Raw genomic sequence first — 19,806 nt, forward strand, 5'->3', positions numbered from 1 at the left:
CTTGCCCCTGGACTCACGCACCTTTGACTTGGACTTGCTAAGCAATCTGTAGAAATGTGTAAGAAATAAACATCGTCATCACTGACCCTTCCCGATCCCTTGGTCTGCCTTGTTTGTCAGTATTTTCACTCATTTGATCCTCAAACATCCCTCTGCGGTTTTGATCCCCATTTCACAGATGGGGAAACCAAGGCCAAGAGAGGCAATGTAGTCTGCTAGGAATCACAAAGCAGGGAGATGGCCAAGCTGAGACTGGAAGCTATGAAGTCTGGCTCCAGACCCTGCTGTTCAGCTACTACACAGGCGTAGAAACAAGCTGTGCAGAGCCTGCCGCTCATACAATTTTAAAGAGCAACCTTAAAAAACACAAAAATCACAAATGCAAGTCAGGCCCCACAATGAATACTGACTTACAGTGAGAAAAGAAACCACAAGAAGTTACACATTTTGAACAACTGACAAACACCATAGGTATCATAAAACGCAGAAAAATAACAATGTTTTTATTTACTTCCTGGTGTGCTTTTGTAAAATTTGTTTCCTACCTTTTTTTGGCTACATGCTGTTTGATTGCTTCTTATTAATATGACAATGATTTTGAAGTATCATTTTTATAAAGAGAACAGGAAAATAGTTTAGTCTTTCCCATAGCACAGTAAATCGAAATTTGTTTTTATTATTGATAGCTGTGATGCATAAAGCATGCCATTTTTTTTACAGATGTAGGCTTGCTCCTGATGGTACTGCTATAGATTCGGCCTTACAGAGACAGAAATTCTGATAAATTCTATTCTTCATGGTTCCCATCACAAAAGAAAAATTGTACGGTACCTTTATATATGCGTACGCTGCATTATTAAGTATGTTGCCGGCAGAGTTTGAGGAGACTCAAAACCTGCTCATACCCCTGACAATTGCAAGAACGTTCTGCAGATGAGCCCCTGCTTCTTTATATTTTGAATTGCTTCCCCATTCCCACATATTGCTGTACCTGCTGTCCTCAGATCTGTTTTTTACTGAGGCTTAACCTTTGGCCCTGCATCTCTGTAAGAGTGTTTCTGGAAGCTCCTCTTACACTGTGCAGCTAGTGTCACTTGCCCACATCCCCTGAAAGACATCCCAAGGTGTCCCTCTGGAAGGGGCCTAGACCATGAGGGACAAGAAGCAGAAATTTCCTTAGCTTCATAATTTTGCTGCACAAAACTATAGAAGCAGGATGCTCACTGCAAATTGTTCTTAATGGCGAAGAATTGGACAAACCCAATGGGCATGGTTTATATCTATTATCCCCAAGAGCCTCGTGCACTCAGAAGTAGGGCTTTTGAGAAGGTGACTGGACCACATGTGCGCTATAGCTCAATGTGATATTAGGAGACAGCTCACGGTGTGCAGGTTTGTGTCAATGGGGGGACTCTATCTCCCTTCCCAGCTCCTCCTTTCCCTCTCTGCTTCCTGGATGTCATGAAATGAGCAGTTTTCCTCTGCAATGAGCTTCTGCTATGCAATTCTGCCCTGGAACGGGCCAACCATGAGCTGTAGCTGTGATCCAAAATATATCTCTCCACATTTAAGTTGTAGGTGTTGGGGTATTTGATCCCAGAAATGAGAAAGCAACTGGCTAGAACATGAGATGTCTGTACAATAGTCTCCTTCTGAGACATCCAGATGCAGGGATAGAAAGGTATCCTTTACCTGGTGGAGGACTTAAAAACACAAGTTGCAGGATAATATGTATACACAGCATCGTTCTGTTTGTATATTTAAAATTTGGTGTATTTGCAAAGGCACGGACATCTTTTGAAGACATATGTAAGAAAATGTGAGGAGTGATTATCTCTGGAGAGTTTGGACTGAGAATGCAGGTATGACAGGTAAAAGTTTTAATTTTCACTTTCCACCTGTCTATGCTGCTTGAATTATTTGATGTTGCACTTACTCAGCAGCCAATGACAGGACTACAACTCAGATTGAAAGAAAAAAAGATGTATTGATTTATATCATTGTTTCAGCCTAGAGCATCTGGCAGTGATGGGTCCAGGGGCTCAGAAGATGTTGTTGGGATTCAACCTCTACATCTCCTGGTTTATCTGCTTTCCTCTTTGGTTTTATCCACACAGGTTTCCTCTTTGAAGTGGCAAATGGCCACCAGCCACTTCAGAGTAAAACTTTTATCAGTTAAGTGATCCCAGTAGAAAGGAGTTAAATCATCTTTCCTCAAGTTCCCAGTAATGGTCTTGGGGTGGACTCTCTTGGAATTAGTTCTGGGCACATGTCCATCAGTGAAGCATTCATTGAGAACAGAAAGGTTATCTAGTTGAGTAACCAGGGAAGGTCACACAGTCACGCTGGAAGAAGGTCAGATCCATTTCACCCGAGCCATGTGGGCTGAGCCTTGCTGGAGAAAGAGGAGGCATTTCAACAAGGAAAACCGAGGCACTGTTACCTGAAGATAAGGAAAGGTCGCTATCAGGCCAGAACGGCCACCTGCCATCCCAACGTGCCATTTACGGTTTTAAAGGCAGGGAGAATTTGACAGCAACTGTAGATTGTCAGGGGGAGAATCTCAGAGCAAGTCAAACAGCTCACTCTTTTCTAGCAAAGGAAGGTAGAAACTTTTAATCACAATGATCTAATGCAGGGTAGAGAAAATTCCTTTCTGCTATCTTTTTCCAAGAACCTAAAGTTGCATCCGTTTGCTGGAAGAATTCGGCCAAGTGAAAACTTATTGGTGAATATTGGGTTGAATTGAATAAATTGTAGTATATCCATGTTAAGGGGAATGCAGCCACTGAGGTGATATGGTATATATGGACATGGTAAATATTTGCAATGCTTACTTTAGGAAAAATGCATATTGCAAGACAGTGTTTATAGTACGATCTCATTTTTATTTTTAAAACCTGTATGTATGTATATACAGAAGAAAGCCTCAAGACTCAAATATCAGGCTTCCTTCCATGGATTTCTGGGTTGATATTCTCTGAATGGCTTTTATTTTATTATATTTCCATATTTGTATTTTCTAAGCTTCTCCCAATGAATGTTGATTGCCCCTTTAAACATAATTTTATCTTGTTAAAGTTATTACCTACTTCAGAAAGTCAAACAATCCTAATAAAACATACAGTAAAATCAGTTTCCTGTGTCTTTCTTCATCTCAGCCCTCATTTCTACAGGCAAAATGTTCAGTACCTTTAGCAGTTGCTTCTAGTATTTACTTCCATTTTTGTAAATAATGTGTTTATATTGATCTTCTTGATTTTTTTTTCCGATTTATATACCACATATTGACTTTCTCATAAGGCAAATGGAGACTGAATTCTGTCAGGACATCCTCCTAACACAATTCTCCTTCCCCCCTCTTCCAATAAGGAATACAATCTAATACAGGTCAAATCCAACACATATTGGTTGTTTTCGTGATTAGAACCATGTAAATATTGTTCACGGCTGAGCCAACTCGTGTATTCACATTTCCTTTCCTAAACACCTGTTTATTCCACTTTAATTTAACCCTGGACACTGCCCCTAAGTGAAAAATCTGTTAAACGAAAAAAAGGTTATATTAATTTTAATGGTGATAATATTTATGCATCCCAATTCAACCCAAGGTGCCCAAATAATTTTCTCAGAAAAACGTAAATAAATAGAAGTATGTTTAAATACACAATACACAAACTGAAAGTAAACGGTTTGTGCATGCAAAGTGACACAGTGCAGGGTTATCTTATTCAGAGAGGGAGGAAAAGCAGACTGCAGAGTGTGGCGTCTTTAGAAAGTGTGTTTAGAAAGTCTCTTTAGAAAGTGTGTTCTCCCTGTACCATTTCCCTCAACGGTTTTAGAGGGCCTTATCTTTCATTCAAAGTGTCTTTAGAAATACAGTCAGGGTATGGAAATACAACTTTAGGACTAAAGGTTAAGTATGAGAACACTTCAAAACATGCCGTTGTAGTTTAGATCTAAACTGCCCCCAAACCCGCGCTCCGGGGGAAGTTCTCAGGTATGGAAGGCGATTAACCACGGGGCGCTGTACCCAGTGTTGTCATCCTAAATTCGGCTGAACGTGCTGTTAAGAGGAGGGACCTGGCTGCAGGTGGGTCCCTGGGGGCATAACCTGGAAAGGAGTATTTTTGTCCCCAGCTCCTCCTTCCTCCCTCTGCTTTCTGGCTGCGCTGGGTTGAAGAGTTTTCCATTACCAGGCCCTCCATGCCATTTCTGTGTTGGAGCCAGCCAACCACGGACTGAATTCATGAGCCAAAATAAACCTCTCCTCCTTTAAGGACTGGATATTGGGTATTTTGTCCCAGAAATGAGAAAGTGAGAATGACACATATGGAAACAGCACACACACCCAGCAGACTGAGCGTTTATAGAAGGCCTTTATTGTTTGACATTCCTTGTATAACAAAGTACTTCGGGCTCACTGAAGCTCAACAAGTAACTCAAATGTGTCCCATATGCAAGTCTGGGGCTGTTAAACCAATTGGTATCTGTGCCATTACCTGAAATTATTAAATAAAATTACTACACCTTATACAGCACATATTCTATGCCCTTCTAGGTGAAAATTTACTATCCTCCAGATAAAAATACAATGAAAGATAATAGTTACCTGAAAAATTGCATGAGTTTTTTTTTAAATTTCTAGCGTTATTTTTAAGATTTAATTTTCACATTTTTATTAGTACAAGTTTGCAGTGCATAATGATTACATTCACGGTGGGAAGTTGGTACATAGTACATCTTAGTTCTTTTTATGCCTTCTGCCCCTGCCTTCTTCCCCCGCTTTCACTTCTTGACCCCTTTCCCATTTGCCAAATGTCTATCTCCCTGTCTCCTATTATCTATCTTCTATTTTGCTCTTTAATTTAGTTATACTCTGGGTTTCTCATATAAGGGATACTATGTGATATTTAAGTTTGTGTGTCTGATTTATTTCCCTTAATATTATGATCTCAAGGTGAAAAGTGGCATAATTTTTAAAGAGATATAATGAAGATAAAACTGACAGTTCTTATAAAAAGCAATGATATAATGTTTAGTTTTTATTGTATCTAATTTATTTTTAAAAAATAGGTTTTTTTTGGGGGGGGGTGTTTTTCTTCCGGTACCAGGAATCGAACTCACAACCTTGCACTTGCCAGGCAGGTGCTTTGCCACTGAACTAAATCCCCAGCCCCTTAAAAAATAGCTCAGTGCTCTTCAAATTTCTGGTGAATCTTTGCACAACTGCAGAGGCCCTCTCCACTGAGCTAAACATATCAAATAATCCACATTTTTATTTTTAACTCCTAGAGATACCTGTTCAGACACTGCTCTTCTCTTTCTCTACTGTAAATTAATTTTCCCCTTGAAAAGCTGTTTTTCTGGTCTTCTTTTTTCCATTCTCCTGAAAATTCCCTTTCTCTGCTTTCTTGTGCATGATTTCTTATCAATACCATTCTTCTTCCTTAGCTTACTCCCTCATTTTAGTGGAGCACATCCTTCAGTAACTTCTCTAGAAAGGTACCCTGGAGATAAATTTTCAAAGACCCTGTAAGATGAAGGAGTCCCTGTCTTATATCATTTTAACTGATAGTTTGGCATGCTACTGGAAATCATTTTTCATCTGAACTAAAAAAATATTGTTCTGTTGCCTTCCAGTTTGCTGCTATTCTTATCTCTATTTCACCCTGACAGCTTTTATGATCTTCTTTGTTTCTAGTGATCAGAAGTTTGGGGATGAGACATTTTTGAGGTGAGAAATTCTTCATTATACTAAGCTCTTTAAAAGCTCCTTCAATCTGGAAACTCACATCCTTCCATTCAGAAAATGTTCTATCATTTCTTTGACATTTCCTCCTCTGCATTTTCTTTCTTGATTACTTAGACTTTAGATCTCCAGACAGGTCACCTTCTTCTCTCTCATTTTCCACCTCTGCTGTAATGCTTAAATTTCTTTAATTTCTGAACTGCCTCTTTTTATCTTTCTATTGCATTTTCATTTCTGCTGTCATATTTTTGATTTACATGTGTTCCTTATTCTTTTCTTTATAAGCTTAATTCTTGTTTTACAGTTGCAATATCTTCTCTCACTATGGCCACTAATTATAATATAGGGAAAATGGTATTTTGGTTTCTCCTTTGTATTGTTTTAGAGGTGTTGCCTCCTCACACCTGCCCTCCCTCCCTCCTTCCTCTCTCCCCTTCTCCCTTCCTTCAACCTTCCTGCCCTCCGTTTCTCTAATTTGTTCTTTCTTATTGTGGTTTTAGTCTCTGTCTTCCATGTCATAATCTGTCCCTGAACACCCAGGATGACCATGCTGGAGTGAGGTCTAATCTGCTGATTGAAAGTTCTGTGCTGTTGATGTTGCTTGCTAGCTTCTGGACTTCACTGAGGGCACCAGGGCTGGACCTGCTTGTTTCTTGGAACTCCAGATAAAGGAACTCCGATCCTTCATCTTTTGAGGCCAGTTTTCTAAGCAGATTTTATCCTGCCATGCTCCTGCCTGGGGTGAGGTGGGTTAAGTTTGTTCACCAGCTCTATGGGATCTGTCCAAGCAGGGCCAGTGTGTTTCAGAATACAAATCTTGTGCTTAGCAGGCAACTTCTCTCACCCTCAGCTGTTTCCCAGTCTAGCATTAGACCTCAGAAGAGAGTAAATCTCCCATCTCTCCCTGAGTGGAGAAGGCCTAGTTGCCACACTCTGAAGGTCAAGGTTGGACATCTGGTCACCCAGGAGCTCATTTTTATTAATCCATGGTGCTTCAAAAGTGATTTTACATTCTTAATTTTTTAAAAAGTTATTTTAATGGAGAAGGGCAATTATGCCCCACTTAAATCAAATCTCATCTCATTAAGACCGGATGACTCTAAGCACACACACATCCTGGCACTGGGAGGTACCCGATACCTCCCCGAGAAAAGGCTTGGTGAGTGGACAGCCATAAGCAACACCTTCAGCTTGGGCTCTGTGACCACAGATTCCGTGAGGACAGCACCCCCCCCAACACACACCACTGGAGTTGCCTTATATGTTACATGGGTATGACTTCCCATCTGAAACCACTATATCAGCAAAGGCTACATAGGTACCTTTCTGTGAAACAAAAATATGATTAATATGCCTAATTTCCCCCACTATTTATTCAGTTCCTATTGAATGCCAGGTACTTCTGATACATTGTTTCATACCTGTCTTTCAATATAATTTGGTGCAAATTATGTTCTGCACAATCCAAGGGCTGCCATTGACTTTGTAGTCCATATCCACTGTAGGCCCTTTGACTTGTGCAGTGCACAACCTGATCAGCCATACTTAGTGACTTTAATTTAAATCCTTCTAGCAATACAGAGACAGTTGGACCCTTCAATAGATGATAAATCTGCGGTTGAGAAAGACTAATTAATTTGGTGATGTTCTCTCAGCTAGAGAGTATTGGAGCTGAGGTTGGAATTCCCAAACTGCCTGCTTCTGCAGCTGATGGTCCTCCCAGAAAGTTATTTTCACCAGGGCAAGGTGGGTGGATGGTGTGGGAGGGAAGGGCTGGGGCCAGCTCAGTCTCACCCCTGACCTCAAAGATGCCACTTCACCTTGGAAGTTGCTCCTGGTCTGGTCTTCTGGGTGTCTGGCCCTGCAGAAAGCCGTTGCTTTTTAAAACTGGTTTTGCAGCACTTGAGCTCAACACTGTGGCTTCCATGGGTGTTACTGAGTGGTCGAACTGGCTTACATGTGCCCAGGGCCCGCATTCTCCTTTGTGACCAGACCTCAGAGGATTCTGGGTCTCCAAGCAGGGATCAAGAAGGTAGCAGGCCTGGACTCCCAGCACTCTGGGGGAAGGCTGAGGCAAGGCAATCACTAGTTTGAGCCCAGTCTGGGCAATTTAGCAACTTAATGAGAGTGTTTCAAAATTTTAAAAAGCTTAGTATGTGAAAGTTCTAGGTTAAATCTCCAGTATGATAAAAAATAAAATAAACAAATAAATAGGGTAGGGAAGAGGGACAGAGACCTCTGCTCAGAACAAGGACCACATCTAGCAGGGAGCTTGAATGTGACTGTGGATCTCAGGTTCTCTCCCAAGTTCTGCCCCCAGTCCTTGGGGCTGGGAGTGGTGAAGTTGCTGCCCACCTCAAAGCCTTGCATGGGGCCAGGTCGCACGGGACAGAGGGACTGGCATGTGCACACCTGAGTGTGCATGTGCATTCACATACCTGTGTGTGCTTGCCTGTGCATGTGTGAGGTTGTGTGCTATTCATAACACGGATGCACACACAGACATCCAAATGTAGAGTTTGGACTAGCAGCGATGCGGACGCAAACCTAGGAAGCCTGACTCCTATCTGAATGGGAGGCATGCGTGTGCACACATGTGCACACTCACATGTACAAGTTCATGTACCTGTCCCCTTTGCACATCCTCCATCCAGGCAGATTGGAGGCTTTCATTTTCCTTTCTGTTTGTGTTGAAATTTTCTCAAGCACCTTGGTAGCTGCAATCACTTACTCTTTTTTCAATAGTAAAACAGCTGCTTATGAGCTATTTCTTAGACGCTATGTCCAGTCCTGTATGCAGCGCATCTCACCAGCAGTTCTTGGAACTCTATGGGACAGATAGTCTACTAGGTGGAAAAATGAGACTCTGAGAGGTGACACCATGGACTGGGTCTCACTGTTCATTACTGGCTAGGCACACATCTAAGGCCAAGTCTGATTCCAAACATAGTTCTTTCTGATGGAGTCATTAAAACTGTAAGCTTTTAGTTAGCAGCTCCCACATGGCAGGCTGTGTTCTGATGGCTGGGAATGTTGCAGTGAACTAAACAGATGAAAGTCCCAGACCTCACGAAACCCACATTCTATCAGGGGAAAGAGACTAAATAAAGCAAGCAGGAAAGTATATTGGTTGTAAATAATACTCAGGGATAAGAAGGAAAAAATAAGACAGGGAAAGAGAAGATCACAGATTGAGTGGATGAGACTTTGCGTAGTGCTGAGGTTTGGATGTGGCCTGGGTACATACGTGAGGTTTAGCCCTCAGTGTGATGGGTGAGAGGCAGGAAACTGGGCCTGGTGGGAGGGCCTTCAGGCACTGGGGTGTCCTTGGAAGGGAACGTGGTTGTCCTAGTGGGGCCCTGAGTTAATTCTCAGGAGCAGATTTTCACAGGAGTGAGCCTGGTCCTTGCATCACTCTCTGGCTTCCCAGTTTATGATGTGATCTCTTTCTCCCACTTGTGTCCCTGCCAGAATGCCATTGGCCATGATGTGACACACCTCCAAAGGTCCTCGCAGAGGCTACGTCATGATATTTGGAATTCAGTCACCAAAAGTGTGAGTCAAACAACTTCTTCTCTTTGTAACTCCGCAGCCTTATGTGCTTTGTTCTAGTAACAGAAAACAGACTAATAAAGACAGAAGGATCCAAGAGAGCTTCACAGAGGCTTTGTATAATGCCCAAAGGAATTGAGGGAACAAGTCACACAGTATCTAGGGAGAAGTTTTCAGGCAAGGGAAATAGCCGGTGCAAGGGCCCTGAGGGGTGTGTGTGTGTGTGTGTGTGTGTGTGTGTGTGTGTGCTGTACTCAGATAACACTAGGGAAACCAGCCTAGATAGAGCAGAGGTCACATGGGGGAGAGTAGAAAATATCATGCTTCCTTTAGCAATGAGATCAAAAGCTGTGTATTGACCACGCCATCCATACACGGATACTTCACATTTCTCTATACTCCACATTCCTGCAGCTTGCACTAAAGCCCACTAAGACTGCAGGTGGGGCTTTGTGCCTAGGGAAGAAGAGAGGGAACCTCTAGATTTCCACAGGCATCCACTAAGCTGAGGGAACCTGAGAGATGAGTGGGTAGTATGGCCCAGAAAGGACAAGAAAACCTCATCTTCCTCCTGCAATCAAACACGTTGCCCTCAATACCTTAGCAGCACCCAGGAACAGCACCGAAGGCTTCTCTTTTCTCCTCTTTGTTGAAGCCAAAACAGAAACTCTGTCTAACTCTTGTGGCCACATGTGTAGCTACTCTGCTCAGCCTAAGAGATATTTTATGAGGGTTTAATGTGACGCTGATCACCTTTCACACCCCTACAGTGGTGAATGCACCCTAGCAGACCACATGGTTGAGGCAGTGTCCTTGCTCCTGCCAGAGCTGGGCCTGGCCCTGGGCTGGAGAAATGCCCCTTGTCTGGCCTTGCTTCCAGACATGAGCTGAGTCTAGGGTATTGGCGATCTTGAGGAAATCAGGGCCAACTCAAAGGAAATCAGATGCACAGAAAAAAAACAAATTGAATTTTTGGAGGAAATTGCTTTCTGCCTCTCATGTCTAGCTCCCTTTTATTTAATTTTTGGAACCATATATGAGTCAGTTATGAACAATCAACTCAGTATTTTCCAACCGTTAATCAATAGCTATTAAATATTAAAGAACGCAATCTTTAGATGGCTGGTGGACGCAGACAGGCACCCTTCCAGAACGCCTGCCATGCCTTCGTCTCCTTCCTGGGGGCTCTTTCTCCTCAGCTGCCCTGGTAGCGCCTGGGACTCTCATTCCCTGGACACAGAGTATTGGTCACCTGACCTGAGGACTGCCAACCACACAATGTCATAGAGGTGATCTTGGGAAAAAGTTGGGTCCAACAGGCACAAGGATGCCTGGGTCATTGAGATTCCCTCATACGAAGAACTTGACCTTGACGCTCAGGGGGCTTGAGTGCATGACAGCAGGAGCTAAAGGCACAAAGAGCAAGTTCAACATAGAGAATGGCTACAGCTTGCCGAGAGGAGGCAGACAGGTTACTGGTCACACACACGCACAGGCTGCTGGAGGACACCTCCCTTCCCTCTGCTGTACTTTCTCTCCAGTCCTTTTTGTCATATCGGTCTCTGATCTGAGTTTGGGTCCCTAAGATCTGATTCTCTCAACATCTGACTTCAGATATTCCAGTGGTCTAAGGAAGGAAGCGGAGGTGGAAGACCTGGTCCCAAACTGTGCAAGCTATCAGTGACAGCTCTGCAGTGGGAAATTCCTCCCTGAGGATCTGGACAGGGCGAGGTGCTCCGGGGAGAGACAATCACACAGGGCTGTGCTTGTGTCATGGTCCAAGTGGAGGGTTAGGAAGGAGAGAGCGTCTCCCTCTGTCCATAGAGGAGAAGGTCAGAGAAGGCCTCAGAAAGGAGGCGGTATTTGAGCTGAGGTTTAAAGGATGCAGCACTCATCAGACAGACCAGAGGAAACAGTATGAACTAGGCAAAGAACTGCTGGTTCACCCTGCCTAAAAAAGAAAGCCAGTTCTACTATTTCAGTTAACAGCAGATAGTGTGTGGGTTTGTGTGCATGGGGATTGAGTATGTGGGGACTGGGATGTTGAGTGTTTTGCTGGAAGGTTAGATCTCCACACTGAAGAGGTGTACAAAGACGCAACATCCTGATTCTGTGTGCCCCAGAGAGAAACCTCCATCTCCATCCTTTAAGACTTGAATGACAACGACAGTGCAAGCAATGAAAAGGGACATGGAAAGCCTCATTTCAGGGGCCTGAGATATATACTTACAGCAATAATATTTCTATGCAGAGCTCTCATGAATGGGATTAGTGACCAATTATAAAATAGGTTAAAAGGAGCCAGGCATGGTGGCTCATGCCTGTAATGCCAGCATTCTGAGAGGCCGAGGAAGGAGGACTGCAAGTTCAAGTCCTGGCTGGGGCATCTTAGTGACTTAGCATACACTGTCTCAAAATAATAGATAGATAGATAGATAGATAGATAGATAGATAGATGATAGGAAGATGAAAGGGATGGCCTGGGGATGTAGCTTAGGGAGAAGTTCCTGGGTTCAACCCCTGGTACCATAGGGGTTGGGGAGAGTTAAAATGAGCCCTGGGAGGATGACACAGTAAGGAAGTGAAACATGTACAGCAGATAGCAAATCTTTACCTGACCAGAATCTGCTGCTACTTTGATCATGGGCCTCCCATCCTCTGGAACCATAAGCAATAAATTTTTCATGAATCATTGAACATATTCTGTTACAGCAGTCTAGTCTGGACTAAGATGGGGCCTATATTTACAAGGTCCTTATTGCATTAGCAAATGCCTCCTGAGCACGGAGATAGAGAATGATGTGGGCAGGAGTTAAAGCCTGTGGAGTGGCAGAGAATGCAGTGGACTAAACCACGCAAGCCCCTGTAGAGAGCACACCATGACTTGGTTCGAGTCATCTGTTGCCATGAAAAAACGTAGTCTCAGTTTTGTCAGTTTTGTCAGTGTGCTGCAGTCAGTTTTTCAAGAAAGGATAGAAATCCATTTTTTAGGTATATTTTTGTGTGCTCTAAATGAGGACAATTAATTCAAGTATTTTTCAAAATTATTATGTAAGGCAAACAAAACTCAAGCATGGGCAGGACTTGGCTAGCCATCTAGCTTACCTACCCTCCCATCCATCAAGATCTACTCACCAAACCATCCACCCACCCACCTATACACACATCCATGGATGGATCTGTCCATCCATCCATGTACCTTCATATGACTATAATTCCGATATGTCAACCTCATTGGATTAAGAAATGCCCAACAGATTAACAAAGCATGTCTCTGTGTATGTGTGGGTGGGTCATGGAGGCATGCTTTGGCTGCTATATATGGCCCCCCATTTGTTCTTCTCTGGCCTTGTTCCTCTGGTCTAATTCCCAGCCACTATGAACTAAGCTTTGTTCTGCCATGATCTTCTGCCATGACCCTTCTACTTTGGAGCCTGCCAACCATTGACTGAATCTCTGAAACAATGAGCCAGATTAAGCCTTTCTTTCTTTAAGTTGAAGATATTGGTACTCTCAGCAATGGGAAAGAGACTAATATACCACTCATGTATCTACTGATTCACATACACAACCATACAGCCACCCATTTATCTATACATTCATTTATCCATGCACTTACCTATCCATCCGTCCAGTCCACCTGGCCATTCATCCACCCATCCATCCATCCATCCATCCATCCATCCATCCATCCATCCACCATCCACCCATCTATCCATTTCCTTCCACTGCTAAAGTACAGTCCATCTCAAACTTTTCCAGGATGGAAACATTTTGTTCCATCTTCTCCACCTGCCCTTGACCCCTGGAAATCCTATTTCCCTCCAAATTTAAGCAGATTCTAAGTTTGTAAAGTGGTGCAAACAGAAGTGAGTTTGTGCCTGCCTCTTTTTTACAGGGAAAGTTTTGCTTTCTCTTTATGTCCTTGCTATGCTGCCTGAAGTAGGAGGGTATTTTTTCTCCCCTTGGATTTGAGACTTCACAAGTGCTCCAGAACAAAATTAAACCAAATAGAGAATTAGATTCCCCTCCCCTTTCTTGGAAATATCTTGCCACTGGGCCATGCTCCTTGGGAATTAAATAACTCTTCAAAAGGAGATCAGAAATAGATTCTCAGTGGGGCTTCTAGACATTAGTAAATGGAATTATGGAAAATGGATTAGGTTTGACAAATTTTAAAATATGATCAGGTGAATGTGCAATATATTTGTGGAAATAATCTTTAAAAAATTTATTCTCCATACACAACTGGAAATCCTCTTCCTTAATATCCTGCTTCAATTGTCCTTTTTAATTTTCCCCTAATATCTCCTCCAAGTTGAAGCTAATGGGCTGAAAATAGGAATAGGAAATAGAAACTAATACTTACTGTGCTAAATTCTTGATATATGTGATATCATTTATATTTCTGACTTCCATGGAAGATATGTTGGTATGACCAAAACAGGAGGGTATTATTAGATGTATAAACTATTTGAACCTCAGTTTTCTCATCTGTCAAATGGGAAAATGCTTCATACCTCTTTCCACAATAGAACTAAAAATGCCTTCAAAGGGTCTGCCAAGGTGCCTGGTAACACCAGGAACTCTAACCCTCCTTGGAAGGAATTAAAATTTGTTAAAATGTAAATGCACCCCAGAAGCTCTTCCATGTCCATCAGCTTTGGTAGTGTTCATTTGGCATTATTCAAATATATTGGTGAGAGTAGGCATCCCAGAGGGTGTGGATTGGGGGTGGGGGTAGATTTGTCAAAGTAGCACGGAGGAAGGCAGGGTGTGCGCATGCTCTGATGAGTGGGAACTGAGAGACAGGCAGCCCTGGGGGTCCTGAAGCACATGGGGGACATTGTGTACGCCTGTTAGATCTCATGAAGATCTGAGCCCCTCTCAGACAGATAAGATCCCACGATGGGTTAAATAGGATAAACACACCTAGTGACCCACCAGCGCTTCTTCACCCGCAGACTTGCCAGAGGAGCGGAGAGTCTAATGACAGCAGCAACCTTTAGTGTTTCCGTCATGCCAGGCCCGTTATAGAGCTTATTGCTTGCAGTGCTGTGAGCAATACTCAGAACCGGCTTGCTAGATTCCTGTATTATAATTGAGAAACAGGGACACTTGGGGGTGAAATAATGTCCCCAGGATGCCAGACAGTAGGCTGTAAGGACAGAGGAGTAGCAACAGAGAACCTGTGGGTTTCAAAACCTAAACTATGTACTACCTGGCCTCTTACAGACAAAGTGTGACCCCTGCTGCAGCAGCAGAACAGAGATCCTGCCTGGAATGTAGCGGGCAGAGCAGGAGCCCTGGCCACTCTTTCCCCCACTCTTGGTTGTTTTTTGTTTTTTTTGTTTTTTTTTTTTTTGGTTTTTCTCCGGTACCGGGAACCGAACTCACGACCTTGCACTTGCCAGGCAGGCGCTTTTGCCGCTGAGCTAAATCCCCAGCCCCATCCCCACTCTTGGGCAAGAGAGGCAGTTTATCAACTTGCTGGTGCTTCTGCCTTGGAGGGTGTCCCTCAGGAGCCTTCCTGGCCTTCCATCTCTCTTAACCCAGCTTTCTTTCTCTGCCTATGGCTCACCCCCCCTCCCGCTATATATGTATGCTATGAACATAAATAAATGTGTAGTATAGAAGTGTTTATATGTAGACACAGCAGTTTCCCCTTGGTACCTTCAGGGGACTAGGTCCAGGACATCCTCGGATGCTCAATTCTTTCATATACAATTGTGTAGTATTTGCTTTTAGCCTATCTACACCCTCTTGTATACTTTAAATCATCCCTTGATGAAGTATACTACCAAATGCAGTGTCAGACCAGTTGTTGTGCTGTACCGTTTAGGGAGTAATGACAAGAAAATCTCTGTACATGCTCAGCACACAGCGTCTTTTCTGAATATTTTCGATCCACACCCGGTTGAACCCATGGATGCAGAACATAGAAAGGGAGGCCGACCCTGTATGACCAGAAGCTCGTGCGCACATGCGCATCCATGAGGGCTAGTTTATCTTGTTTCTAGCCTGATGTCTTACCCATTGCTCCTCCACTCCCTGTACCTGAAACACAGGCCTCCTCCAATCAGGCATTTAATGACTGCTGGTTGAATGAATGAGTGAGACAGCATCAGTTATTTTTTTAATAATTTCTTGTGCATCTCAGGAGTGTCCAGCGAGGCAGCAATTCCACCACCAGACTACTCTGGATGAACAAAAAAGTTTTGGATACAAGTTTATAAGCATACTGGGATTGGGGCCCTGGAAGAGGTGAGGGACCGTAGTCTCAACCGTGCTCTCTCTCACACCTGTGCCGTTGGCTCACCCTCCCCCTGCACTTCCTTCCCTCCCCAAGGGCCCATCCTCCACCTTTCTTCTCCCAGTGGCCTCAGCTGGCAGGTGAGAGGGGCAACAGCTGTGCTGCCGGTGAGCACCAAAGCCAGGGAAATCTGCGCAATTTCCTGAGCAATACACAAAGAGACTGCAAGTCATAAAGCAGAGGAAAGAGGAGGGCCCGGGCCTGCTGACAGCACACAGCCTCATTTCCTGGGAACCTTGGCAGCTGGAGAGAAGGAGCGCAGTGGGAAGGAGGAAAGGGCCTTAGACTTGCAGCGCCCTGGTGAGAACTGATGGCCGGCTCCGTGGTGGGTGAGCCATAGCAATGTCTATACGTTGCGGTGACCCAGACCTTAATTTCAGTGGCGCTCAAGACCATGTTTCCAGCAGAAACCCTGTGAGCCTGTCTCAGTCCTCAAGCTCAGGCTGTTTTTTCTCGCTAGTGATTGATACTGTCTCCGAATTGCCACACTTCTCTTGGGGTGCAGAGAAATGCGGTTTCTTTGTGTATAACTTTGTCTATAACTATAACTATAACTACTCTGATTTTCCACACAATTCCTGTGCTGCATAAAAGGCAGTTGGACCTCTGTATATGTGGGTTCCACATTTGCAGATTTAACCGTGAATGAGAAATAGTTTTTTAATTGCAGCTCTGTTGAACATATATAGACTCCTCTCCTTGCCATTTCCTAAATAATACAGCATGACAGCTATTTACATAGCATTTACATTATACTGCGGATTATAAATACCCCAGAGGTGATTTAAAGTACATGAGAGGACATGTAGGTTACACGCAAATAGCATATCATTTTATACAAAGGACTGAGCACCCATGGATTTGCATATCCAGGTATGGTCCTGGAACCAGTCTCCGTAGATACCACGAAGTGACCTTACTTTTCAGTCTGATTCTATAAGCAGAGTTTGATGCAAGTTTTTAGAAGTTGGGTACAGCCTCTTTATATAAAGCAAAAATTCTCCCAATTTCTCATTTTCCCCTCCTGCTCCTCTCTGATAGGGCACCTGGGTATGTGTCAGGGCAGGGGAGTGGGTGACCTCTGGATCCTTGCTGGTTATAGTTCCAGAGTGGCTGCCTTGTCCTACAGAAGGGTGACTGGTCCAAGCAAAGACCCCGGATGGCAGCCACCAAAGTCCGTGGCTGCAACACTATGTCATCTGGTCCCTCTCTTGGCTAGGTCAAGTCCTAGGTGGGTTTTGCCCTGGTCAGGGCCATTTTAGTTCTCCTGGGTGAGCTCTGTCATGTCCTTCATCTTGGCTTGGTGGAGACACTCTACAGAACTAAATCATACCAATTTTACATTCCCAACCTGCACTTTCGTTATAAAATTTCAAACATACACTGTTTGAAACATACGATTTTGAATGTGTGTAATTAGTCGACGCCTAACTCGCAAAAGATGATACACTCAGAAGGCATTTAGCCAAAGATAAGTGAGTGACAGAAGCAAAGAAGGTGCGATGGGGGTTAATAGGGCTACAGAGGGTAACTGGGACCACTGCATGATTTGCAATGGTCATCCTTTGGCCTGATGGGACAGAGACCATTGAAGAGTGAGCACATGGAAAAAGGACTGGCCAATAGGAACTATTGCCAGATGCAGGAGTTGGTGAGGTACGGCCCATGGACTTACTACCTATTTTATAAATAAAGTTTTATTGGAACACAGCTGATATTAACTAACATATTATCTACTACTGCTTTGTGGTTCAATTACAGAGTTGAATAGTGGTGACTGAACTGGCCACAAAGCCTAAAATGCTTACAATCTATCTCCTTGTAGAAAAAAAATTTATTGACTATTGCTGAATTGTGCCCCTTCTCCCCAAATCCATACATTGAACTCCAAATTCCCTAGCACCTCAGAGTGTGACTGTATTTGACGATAGGGCCTTAAAATGAGATATTGTTAGGGTGAACCTTAATCCAGTAGGCCAGGTATCCTTACAACAAGAGGAAACTAAGACACCATCTGGCACATAGAGAAAACGTGACTACACAGAGAGAAGGCAGCTATCTGCAAGTCAAGAAGAGAGGTCTCAGAAGAACACCAATCTTGCCTACAACTTGATCACAGACTTCCAGCCTTCAGAATTACAGCTTGTTAGGAACTGGGCCACACAGTAGGAGATGAGTGTGGGCAAGATAGTGAAGCGTCATCTGTGTTTATAGCCACTCCCATTGCTGGATTCACCTCCTGGGCTCTGCCTCCTGTCATATCAGCAAACCCTGAGATTCTCAAAGGCGCATGAACCCTACTGTGAATAGCACATGTAAGAGATCTAAGTTGCGTGCTCCTTTGAATCACCCTACCCTTGGAAAAATTGTCTACCACAAAATTGGCCTCTGGTGCCAAAACAGTTGGGGATCACTATAAGGCACTCAATCTGTGCCTTTTCATAGCAGCCCTAGAAAATGAATACAACTGCTATAGCAGAACAGAGCTTCAGATGGAACTGCAGGAAGACAGAGAGCAAGGTGAATGAATATACTGACTCTTCTTTTTTCTCATTGCTGGTCAACTGCTGGTGACTGTCACTGGTTAAACCTTCTGATAAAGTCAATAAAGTTGGCCCTCCAGTGCATAGAATAGGGCAGAACGGAGCAGAGAATGGACCTAGGGGCAAAGAATAGAATAATCAGCATACACACAAAAAAAGTAGAAAGAATGAAGTAATGAACCACCATACACTCATCAATCCACTTCAGTGATTATCAGTGGTTTGCCATTCTTTTTTCATCTCCCCCACTATCAATTTTTTTTTTTTGGAATATTTTAAGGCAAATGGAAATTATATCATTTCACTCAGTTGTTCAGTATGTATTTATAATAGGTAAGAATTTTACAAAATCTATAACAATGCCTTGATCACACCAAGAAAATTACCAAAAATTTCTTAGCAAAAGCCAATACACAAAAATAAATTGCTTTCTTATACACCAATAATGAACCCCACCATAAAAGAAATCAGGAAAACAATTTCATCCACAATGGATTTAGAAAAATAAGGTATACATGTTAATCAATGTAATTAAAGACCTCTAAAATAAAAATTACAGACCTCTGAAGAAAAAAGTTGAAAAAGACTTTAGAAAATAGAAAGACCGCATTGGGGATATAGCTCAAATGTAGCTCAGTGCTGGCCTTGCATACTTGAGGCTCTGGGCTCACTCCCCAGTAGCATAAAAAAGAAAAATGAAAACAGAAAGAAAGAAAGAAAGAAAGAAAGAAAGAAAGAAAGAAAGAAAGAAAGAAAGAAAGACAAAAAGAAAAGAAAAGAAAAAGGATTTCCCTGTTCATGGGTTGGCAGAACTAACACTGTTTAAATGACCATATTACGAAAAGATTCAATTTAACCCCTATTAATAGAACAATAATATTCCTCACAAAATTAGGAAAAACAATCCTAAAAACCACATGGAGGCACAAAATACCCAGAATAACCAAAGCAATCCTAACCTAAAAAAGTAACACTAGGAGCATCATGATACAGGTATTGCATTATACTACAGGGCTTTGGTAAAAAAAAAATGACGTGGTACAGACATAAAGACCAATGGAGAGCGAGTAATCCGGGAGCTGAGCGAGTAATCCGGGAGCTGCAGGGCTCATGGGTTCGAGTCTGTGCTCAATCCACACTACCACGATTCCCAGCTGAAACGCACAGAGAGAGCCAGGTACTTCCCATCTAATCCCTGAGGGCAGAATGCGCAAACAAGGACCCCGCAGACTTTACAGACTGAGTCGCTGCGGTGGCAGAGAGGCCCCGGGGACTTCTCTGGCTGTGGGCAGGGCGAACAGGCTCTCTGAGCCAGCTGAGCAGACTATCTCAGCCCCACACGCCCTGCACTGAGACAGCAAGTACTCTGGGAGTTGCAGGGCCCGTGGATTCGAGTCTGTGCTTTGCCTTTGCCCAGACCCTCTGATGAGTCAAAGGCTGGGGAAGTCTGTGACTGCTACCCATCTGGGCTGCATCTGATTCCTGTATGAGTCCTGAACTGACTGGAGATATAGACTTAGGTGCACAAAGTGTAGACCCTGCAGTTTGTGCCTGAATTATGCCTGTACCCTAAACTGCCTGGAGACATAGGTCCACTGGACCGGGATTGTCACACCAGTGCAACCTGAGTCAGGTCGTGCACGTGT

The sequence above is a fragment of the Chinchilla lanigera genome, unplaced genomic scaffold (genome assembly GCF_000276665.1).
Source record: "Chinchilla lanigera isolate Chin_1 unplaced genomic scaffold, ChiLan1.0 scaffold00021, whole genome shotgun sequence".
NCBI classification, from domain to species: Eukaryota; Metazoa; Chordata; class Mammalia; order Rodentia; family Chinchillidae; genus Chinchilla; species Chinchilla lanigera.